Below are 10,930 nucleotides of genomic sequence, written 5' to 3'. Positions count from 1 at the left end.
ATTCTTCACAATTTGAAACTGGAGGGGAAACATAGGGGGTGAGTTGACAACTCAATAAGTAACCAAAGTCCTAATAAGTTCTATCAAGCAATAGATCTGTAAAATATAAGATGTAATATGTGTTTTCAAAAGTTATAATATACTATGTGTTTTCAGAATAACTGAAGAAGTTTCATAGTCTTAAAATAATAAGTTTCACATAGGCCACATACTTTAATCTTACAAATATATCATAGATGGTTTAGAAAATAGTAAGTTTTCCATATATCAAAAGCTATAGCTTACAATAGGTTCCAAAAACACATAAGCAGTTTTAGTGACTCAAAATAGTTCAACTACATCAAACATTTCCAAAATCACATATGTAGTTTTAAGGACTCAAAATAGTCAAATATTCAAACGTAATTCATATTCTTAACAATCTTATAATTATGGTCATGCTATATCTCCGTGACTAGGCATTAGAGTACCAATGAATAACCCCCATTGGCTGGGTATCAGAGTATCAATAAATAACCCCCATTGGTTTGGGTATTAGGATACCAATGAATAATTCCCATTGGCTGGGTATTAGTGCACCAATGAATAACCCTCATTGGTTTGGGTATTAGAGCACCAATGAATAACCCACAGTGGTTTGGGTATCAGAATCAATTCATAGTTAGATTGTCCATAATCATATTTATGAAATCATAGTTTCTAACAAAATATATCTTATTCAAATACACACACACACACACACACACACACACACACATATATATATATATAATCATATATTCAATATTCAAATACATTTGTGATATTTCTATGTTCTTTACTTTAAATCAATATAGCTAAAAAAACAATTAAATTAAATATATCTTATATTCAATGCTCATATATATATATATATTTGTGAAAATTCTTTATTCTTTACTTTGAATTAGTATAGTTAAAAATCATTAAATAAAATACATCATATATTCAGTAATCAGATATATTTGTGATAATTCTTTACTTGAAATCAGTAATACAATAGAAATAAAATTGTAACAACTGTAAACAATTTTCAGTAGTTAAAATACGCAAAATAAAACTAATTAGGATAAGGTTACTCTAATTTTCAGTAGTTAAAATACGCAAAAAAACTTCTCTCTAACACTTTCTCTAAAATCCTTAGATATCACCTAAACAATTTACAAGCACCATTTACTCAATAATCAAATAATTTAAGAAAGACATATAAAAGTACCCAACTAGAAGAGAAACTACTACAATATCCAACAACTATTCACTGTTATCTCACACCAAAATTCTATTTATTCATAAGATATATTTCATTTACTTCATACTGCTAATAGTTCCCTAGGAATAAAGCCTATATAATATGCATACCCATAGCCATAAATGGTCAAAAGTCAATCTGAAAAGGACACCACCTAGATCTATCTTCTATACGTGCTCTCTCTCTCTCTCTCTCTCTCTTTAATTTGTTAGAAGCTTCAAGTCCACACCATGACTTTTCTTATTCATCAAATCCACAATTCGGTACAACTTCTTAAGGCAGAAACTTGTGCAGAATCAGACTCACCATGCCTCACCTTGTACAACTTCCATCTACACTAACAAGCATGACACAACCGTGGGCATAGGAAAAAAAATCACAATACAGAGGCAGAAAAATCTGCAGGTACATCCAGTTTACAAAAAAATAAATCTAAACTTTTATACGTTTGCATCATTATAACTCTTGAATATTTAAATAGTTTCACTATTGGCCAGAATACTCACATAAAAAAAAAAAAAAAATACTATAATTCCAAATAAAGCTTAGATTTAACAAGAAAGATATTCCTTAGTTCTTACCTCAAGTGTGTAGTCAAACTTCTCTACTTGAGTATTTTAGTTAGTCTCCTCTATCAAAAAATCTCTCCAAATACATTTACTTATAACATTGATCCCACAAAAGATTTACTTAAATACCCTTTTTTTTTCTAGGTATTAAAGTTTGATTGCTATTTTGGTTGATATCTTAAAACTAAATTTCTGGGCAAGTATACGTACGCATGCTTCATGCTTGCACGTGTATACTCGAGCCTAAAACTTCAAATTTAGGCTTTTTGTCATTTTGAATTTTGATTTGTTTTAATCACATGTTTAGAGTCTGTTTAACTTGAATTTCATATGCTTAGGTCCAAGGTCATTAGAATAACATGTTTTATATACTTTGATTGTTAGATTGATGATTATGGTTTGCATGCTTCATGAACAACATGATTATGGTGCTAAGATGATAATGATTCAGTGAGGTAAGTAAGGTGAGTCATGCATAATTACATGAACACACATTTGATTTGGATAAATGAACATGATGTATTTGATTAATATGATGGCTATGCTTGGTTGATACAATGATGCATTGGATACATGTTGCCTTTGGATAAATAAGATCTTGTTGCCTTGTTGATGTTGCTGCCATGTGGTATGTTTGTTTCCCTTGGTTAAATTAAGCATAAAATGTTAGACGAATGATAGGATGTGTGTGGATGCCATGTCTAGATGTATGTTAGGATACTTGCGGATACATGTTTTGGTGATATAATCATATGTTGATGCCTTGGTTATTGGTGTGCTGTCGCAGACAACCAAAAATAAAACCTATACTCCTAAAAATATATGTAGTAGTGCGAGTAAGGATTGTTCCTACGGAGTGTATCTAGCCTAATTTTATGCTACGTGAACAAGGAGGGGGGGGGGGTTGAGTATAATGAAAACAATTTTAAGAAATAAAACAACTAAGGAACAATTCAAATTAAAATATTGAATTCAATCAAAAGAACAAACCTTGGTCTCAGTCAACATCCACCATCGGAATTTTACAACTGCTCATCGATGCAAGTATATATCAATTCACACTTTGAATATTCACCATTGGAACTATTTTCCTATCTCTCCTTAGTCGTAGTTAATTAGAAAACAAGTAATCTAATAAACCCTAACTACTAAACAACCCAAGACAAGTGCTAAAGGTTTAATCTAGTAGTAGCCTTAAGAATTAAAGAGATCGATAAAGCTAAACAACACAAACACAAGCGGTTGTATTTAATTTAGTCAAGCATTCTTCCTAAGATTTAATAATTTCTGACGTAGCAAATCATTAAATCTTGGTTGCTTCGCAAGTTAGAGAGATTAAACAATTACGGATTTGATATCTAACCTAGCAATAGATTGCAATGAATAATAAACTAGTAGGCCTCCTAATAATTAAACGAGACAATCATGAAATTAGGCACAGAAGAACATCCGATATTCAAAGCATAAATTGAACAATAAAAACAAATTAGATCTCACAGTTTTATTGATTTCGAGGTTTTAGTTTCCTTCGACCAAGTATAAAAGTTTAGCCATGCAAGCCATGATGAAAACTCAAAGGAGAAAATCAGAGAAGAGGGGAGAGAGAGGCGTGTCTGTCCAATTCTGATTTCTTCTCCCCCTTTTACACGTTAATTCCCCCTTTCCCAAGCCTACAAAATCTCCTAAAAATATTCTTAATAATAATATCCAAATCTGACTAATTAAGGAAAAATATTAAAAATAAAACAAAGTCCTAATATAACTAGGAAAGTGGTGTTTTTTCAGTTGGAATTTTCGTGCATCAGATCTGGAAGCTTCCAAAAATAATTCGCATCAGATCTACATATTAGAATTGCAGGCAAAGGAACATTCCAGAACGTCAGCAGTGCAGGTGCAGCAACTTCAAGCTCGATTTCGACCTTTATTCAGCCCGCATCTGATGCAGATACATTAAGGAAGAATAAAATATTTTAATATTTTATGTTGTTTTCTTCTTTCATAGTTGAATTAGGGTTTTAATTGTTTTTCTTTTCCAAGTTAAATTGTTTTTCCTTTTTCAAGTAGACGTAGGTTTATTATGTCTTTTCCTAAAAGGAGTAGGAGAAATTCTATTCCTATAAATACTCTTTATAGAGAGGTTGATTATTGTTATGCATTGATTAATAAAAGTTTGTTAGAGATGTTTTCTCTATTATTTTGCCTACTAGCCTAGTGTTCTTGTAGAACTTAGGTTTCGTGAAAGAATTGTAGTAATTGTGTATTACAGATTTTGCTTCTACACGCCTACGCTGCATCAGTTGGTATCAGAGCAAGGCTAGGTTCCTACCATGGCACAAAAAGGAGCATGTGGGGGAAGACCTATTGCCATAGATGACGTGTATGAACACGATGAGGTTGCATGTGATGCACAATTAGAGGCGTTCTTTCAACGAATGGAGGAGTGGTTTGATGCGCTTTTAAAGCAGCTCACCACCTTAGCCGTTGGAAGTGAACCTCAAAACTACCATCCAAATCCATGTTTTGTGGAGAAGGAGGAGGATCTTGATATCGAGCAGGAGGGCTGCAATATCAAAGAGGATGATGAATATATTGAAAGAGTTTGTCTAGTAGATTGGGATTCTCCACCAATTTATGATGACTATCCTGAAGATTTTAGTCAAGGAGAAAAGATTATGCTTGATAAAAATAAAGTCATATACATACAAGATGAGCCCATAACTCACATCGTTGATGAGACTTTTGACATTCAAAAACAAAAGGTTATTTGTCCCTTCTGGGAGGATTTTATTGAACAAGAATTGATGGAGGTCAACAAGAGGCGTAACGAATGATTTTAAGTGATCTTTGTCGAGGAGGAAATATGAAGTTTTTGGATGTGTGCATGGATTCTTTTTTAATACTTGCTTCATATATCCCGCTGTGGCAAAAGAAGTCAAGAATAAAAATCTGTACATCAAGATTTATTATGAGTGAGAAAAGATTGATATGTACTATATTGATTCGTCTTGTCTTGCACAGAAGAATAGGATGGAGAGGATTATTCGGGGTTCCAATTGATTGTGGAAGATTGCCATAAAACTCGAGGACGAGTTTTCCCCAACCCCGAGAGAATGATGCAGATACATTAAGGAAGAATAAAATATTTTAATATTTTATGTTGTTTTCTTCTTTCATAGTTGAATTAGGGTTTTAATTGTTTTTCTTTTCCAAGTTAAATTGTTTTTCCTTTTTCAAGTAGACGTAGGTTTATTATGTCTTTTCCTAAAAGGAGTAGGAGAAATTCTATTCCTATAAATACTCTTTATAGAGAGGTTGATTATTGTTATGCATTGATTAATAAAAGTTTTTTAGAGATGTTTTCTCTATTATTTTGCCTACTAGCCTAGTGTTCTTGTAGAACTTAGGTTTCGTGGAAGAATTGTAGTAATTGTGTGTTACAGATTCTGCTTCTACACACCTACGCTGCATCAGCATCTCTCAAAACTCAAAACATGAAAGTTGTAGAGCTTTGGCTTTTTGTTCCATATCATCTTGAATCATCTCAATCGGAGCTTGGATGAGAGAGTTATGCCTAGATTATGAAGAAATGTCTTAAGAGTCAACTTTGGCTTCATCCTTCTAAAATTTTGCTTGACCGGCTTTATGGTTGGATCTGTTGAAATGTAGTGTTGCACTATATCCAGGCATGTATTTGTATGACCATGAAAATACCTCTTTGAATTTTGTCAGCAATGCACTAATACATCTTTCTCAGAGCAGGTTAGGGTATTACCCACTTATATCATCATAGGTTCATCATCGGTTCCTAGGTTAACAGGTTGGGTTTCTTCTTTTATAGGTTCTACATGCCCTTGTTTTAATTCCTTATTATTAAGAGTTTCTTTACCAATTTCAGAAATAAAAACAGTCAAAGCCAACAAATAAGCAGAATCAAAAATCACATTATAAGGAAAAGAGTTCTCAATCGACTCAACAGAAACAGACTCTATAGGAATACAATCATAAATAGACTCAACAGGAATAATAATATTAGCAGAAACAAACTCAATAGGGATAGAAACAATGCTTTTGGTGGGAGTGATTGGCTCAACGGTTTTGATCTTCTTGGTAGAGTCTTCCATGGTGTGGGCGGCTCCCTCCCATGCCCATTTCTTCACCTCGGTTGTGGCTTCAATGATAGCAGGTGGCTCCCAGCGAGTTCCTTCTTCCCTCAACATCAGTATCATGGGGTCTTCATCCATATAATCTGTGCCTTCAGTATCAATCTCCGTATTTGTAGGCTTGTCAATCACATGAGCATCCAGATGCTCTATACTATCCATCCACTAACCAAACAGATCTTGCTTCCCTTTGTTGCTCGGGTGGATGTATTAGGGGGGGTATTCTAACTCATTCCCTTCCATCTTCTCATCTTCATCTTCAAGACTCTCCAGTGTTAAGTTTCTGAAATTGTGGATCATTAGCTTTCTGTCTAGAGTAGCCAATCTAGCATCTATGTCATCTTCTTCCTCAGTGTATGGGGTTAGTGAACCTAATTCTGAATTGTGAAATGACCCTAACTCAAGAATCTCTCTACCATGCTTTTTATATCATGGGCCTGACCTTAAGCTACCATCAGTAATGTAGCTCCAATCTAAGGGCTGCCCGTTAGGGTAATCATCATAGTCTATATTGTTGGCCTTTTCAACCTCTTCTCCTTCCAGCACATTTTCTAGCTCATACTCTTCACTTTCAGTGCTATTTTCCATGTCTATGGGTTCAGCTTTAGCATCATCCTCTATATCTCTGTGATAGTAGTCTACGTCATCGTTAAAGCGGTCTTCATAGAAAAGTCCTACATCTTCATCTTCTCTATCACTAAGGGGTTCACCCCAATCATTGCCACTATCTTGGCTATCATAGTCTTCACTATTGTCGCTTTCACTATCATTGTTGCTATCATCCTCATCATCCCCATTGTCACTGTTGCTGCTATCACTACTACTATTACTCTTGCTGTTGCTACTCTCATCATCATCACTTGGGGCTTCTCCCCCTTCCTCATCTTCATCACTTGTTCTTACTTCATACGGGCTCTTTAATGCATGTTGGCAAGCCTCCCAGTACTCTTCTTCTTCTTTATTGCAAATGGGATCTCCTAGAAGCGTAGTCATTGCATTAGGGTCCATGTAATCAGCCCAATCAGTAGGAACCCAATTTGTGTCTTCCTTCTTCAGCTCTGGAAGCTTGTTGTTGCAATCAAATAATAGCTCAAATCCAGGCACCATTGTTCTTGACTCAGGATTGAATCTCAGTTTAGGGAATCCCCAATAGCGTTAACTATCTCCAGCTTTGACAAACTTTCCGCTTAGTGTGGGATTATAAGGCTTTAGGGGTTCCAGGGGACAAGGAAGTCCCTTGGCTTTAGCCTTGGCACAAGCCATTCTTCTCACCTCTATCTCTAGCAAGTCATCATCAGTAGGCTTATAGCCTAGCTCGAAAAGTGGTGTGGCAATGGGAATTATTGGGACTTGAGCAGTTGCCTTCTTCACAGTCTTCCTTAAATTCATCTCCGGAAGGTAATTCATTATCCTCATCATTGCCGCCACGTTGTTGTTGTTCTATGGAGGAAAGTCCATGGGGATTTTCTCTACTTCTTCTTCTCAGAATCAATACCAAAAATGGGCCTCGGTATGGTCAAAGTATCGCCATATATGGTAACTATGGCTCCTTCATGTGGAAACCGAACCTTTTGGTAAAGGGATGATGGTACGGCCTTTGTGTTGTGAATCCATGGTCGCCCAAGGAGCATATTAAAGCATGATGCTATGTTTAGGACTTGAAACTCCACATTCTTGATCATTGGCCCTATAGTAAGCTCCATTCTTATGGTTCCTAGGATCTCCCTTTTACTATTGTCATATGCCCTCATATGTTGATCAGTCGGCACAGAGTCTTCAATACATAGGCCCAAGCAACTTGCAGTCTTTAAGGCCTTGTTTGGGAGGAGGGAATGGAATGGAATGGAATGAAAAGAATAATTTTAGAATATTCTTCTATTCCCTTGTTTGGGAGTTTTAATGGAGGGAACGGAAAGTCCATTCTTTTGTTTGGGAGTTTAAATGGGAGGGAATTGAATGGGTAGGAGGGAACACTCATTCTTCTCTATTCCCTTAAAACCTCAAATTTTCATTCCCCCTGAAATTAGGAGGAATGGGAGGGAATGAAATTAGATTTAATTATTTTTTTTACTAAAACTCCCAAAATACCCCTATATATTCAACCCTTTATTTTAAAGTTGGGGTCTAATAGTAATATTGTCATAAAATGATTCCATTCCATTCCCTCCATGTTGCTCCTAAACAAGATTACTTACATTCCATTCATTTTCATTCCTTTCCATTCCTTTATTTTAAAACATCCAATCAACGTTACTTAATTCCATTACATTCCATTCTTTTCCATTCCTTTCCCTTACTTAAATACATTCCATTTCCATTCCCTTATGATCATTCCATTTTATTCCATTCCCTTATAAACTCCTAAACGGAGCCTAAAGGACACACATTTAAGGCACTTCCATCATCAATTAGAACCATCAGAATCCTCTTACCTTGGGCATCTATAGTAATATGCAATAGGTCATTGTGGTGCTTCCCCTTCTTCATCAAATCCTTGTCAGAGTAGGAAATAGTGAGTTCCCTACTTATAGACCCAATCATAACATATAGATCTTGAGAAGTAGTGGTTGTAGGGACTTGGATTTGATTGAGAAGGTCAACTAGATTCTGGCAATGCTTGTATGAGGCCATGAGTAAACCCCATAAAGATATATTGGCTTGTGTAAGAGGACCTCATCCTCTTCAGTGGGTGTTTGTTGGGTGACTTTGTTCAAGGCTTCTATTAGGTTGTTTGTCGCCAAATATGGCGGTTTGAAGTGTCTCCCCCCTTGTGATGTGGGTAATTTTTGTTGGGTCATTTAGATCGGTTTCTTGAGTTTTGAAGTGTCTCAACCCATTTGTGGATGTCAAGTCATTTGATTAGGGTTTGAAGTGTCTCCCTCAACGTGTGGGTGCTTGGTTATTTAATTGGGGTTTGAAGTGTCTCCCCTCGTATGTAGGTGTTTGGTAACTTGCTTGGGGTTTGAAATGTCTCCCCCCATTTGTGGATATTGAGTAGTTTGTGGTTTTTGTTACATCTTCACTCCATATATCATACTACAGTAGACGTCATACCCATCAACCTTCCTATGCCATCATAAAGCACTCAGGTAGGTCATAAATTAATCCAGACTAATCCTCTTCACTTTCCTCTTCAGTCATCAAGCAATTTATCCTCGGTTCTTTTCCAAAATTTTGGTTGGTCAAGGGATGATTAGTGATGCTAGGCCTTGTAGGCGGTGCAATCACCTTAGTGTCTATCAGATTGTGAATTGCATGACGAAGGCCAAAACACTTGTCAGTATCATGGCCAAGGCTTTGGTGGTAAGCGCATCTCTTAGTCACATCAAATCTTGCAGGTAGTAGGTTTGGGATTGGTCTTAGGTCTAAGGGTTTTAGTATCCCCTTTTAGTTTTTCAAACACTTGACTCACAGGCATATATAACTTATGAAATTCCCTCCTAGGCCTTGGGGGCGGCCCTTGTGATATTGGCACGAGGGAAATAGGAGCAATAAGTTGGTAAGAATCATTTTTGTATATATTAGAAACTTCTGCAGTTTTAGAACTAGATCCTAAATTCTTTTTAAACATTGGTGGGTCCTCATTCTTTATAGTGTCATTATTTATTACATCCTCAATTTGGGTTCTAGCAACAATCAAAGCTTTAAAATTAGGAAAATAATGGGCAAACAAATATTTATGGTATATAGACAATAAGTTTTTTACAACCATGGTTAATTGTTCTTCTTCACTTGGCCTATTCATCATCTGTGCTGCCTTAGACCTCCATTTGGTAATGAAGGTAAAGAAAGATTCTTTCGACTCTTGCTTCGTGGTCTTCAAATCTCTCCTTGTCACATCCACCTCTATGTTGTACTTGTATTGATTGTGAAACTCATGATAGGTGTCCTCCCAACTCCTTGCTCTAGCATCATCTAGGTTAAGGAACCACCTAAGAGCAGCACTAGTCATGGTTTTTTGGAATATTTGAGCAAGTAGTTCTTTAGTTGCTCCTAGGGGTTGCATAGCCTTCATATACATCTTCAAACGGGACTTTGGGCAACCAGTCCTGTCAAAATTGTCCAAGGTTGACATCTTGAACTTGGGAGGCAATCTCACATCAGGGAAAAGTGAGAGTGATTGGTAGTCCATGAGGTCTTCCATCTTGCGAGCTCTCTTGATCATCTCTTCCATCTTGTTTATTCTCTCATTGATCTTCTTCTTGCTCTCCATGGTTGGAGGATTATGGTTAGTCTTGTTCTCGTCTTAGTCACTCTTTAGGTTCTGAAATTGTTGCACCATAAGGTTCATGTCCTCCCTCAGCTGATTTGACTTGCTACCATGGTGTTCAGTAGCTCTTGAGTGTACATGGGTTCTTTAGTGTTTGGATGCTCTCCCCCTTCTGCCATAGTGTTGGGATCTTCAGACTTCTTGTGGCTTATTGTCTTGTAGGTTGAATACGGGATTGTGATGTTGCAACAGTGGAGTGTCTTTTATGATTAAGTGTCGGTCTTGGGTTATCTTTGGAGTCTTCCTTCTGATCTTGACCAAAATTTTCCCTAAGAAAAGGCTCGGTTGGGTCATTCAAAGCTAGATCCCCATCTACATCAATCAACCAACTAAACAAACACAAACAACATGCAATGCATTTTTAACATGGACAGGCCTAAGGGTAGGTTCTAAGTCATTACATTGTAGGGTGGGTTTGTTGTTTCATTGGTTCCCATAGCTAGGACGTTACACCTCCCAACTTGTAATGTAATGAACATTACGTTGGTCCAAACGGCATGATCTATCCTTTATAGTCAGCAAGAAATGATCCAGTGACTTTGGGCTATGAGTTGGTGAGTTCACCACTGGGTACCCTAATGAACACCAGTGATCCATGGTTACTACCACCATATGTTGAGATGAGTGCATACGTATTTGTTGTTTTGATGGTACACACTATGAT

Source organism: Quercus lobata, chromosome 3 (assembly GCF_001633185.2).
Source record: "Quercus lobata isolate SW786 chromosome 3, ValleyOak3.0 Primary Assembly, whole genome shotgun sequence".
NCBI lineage: Eukaryota > Viridiplantae > Streptophyta > Magnoliopsida > Fagales > Fagaceae > Quercus > Quercus lobata.
This window is presented reverse-complemented; position numbering follows the sequence as displayed.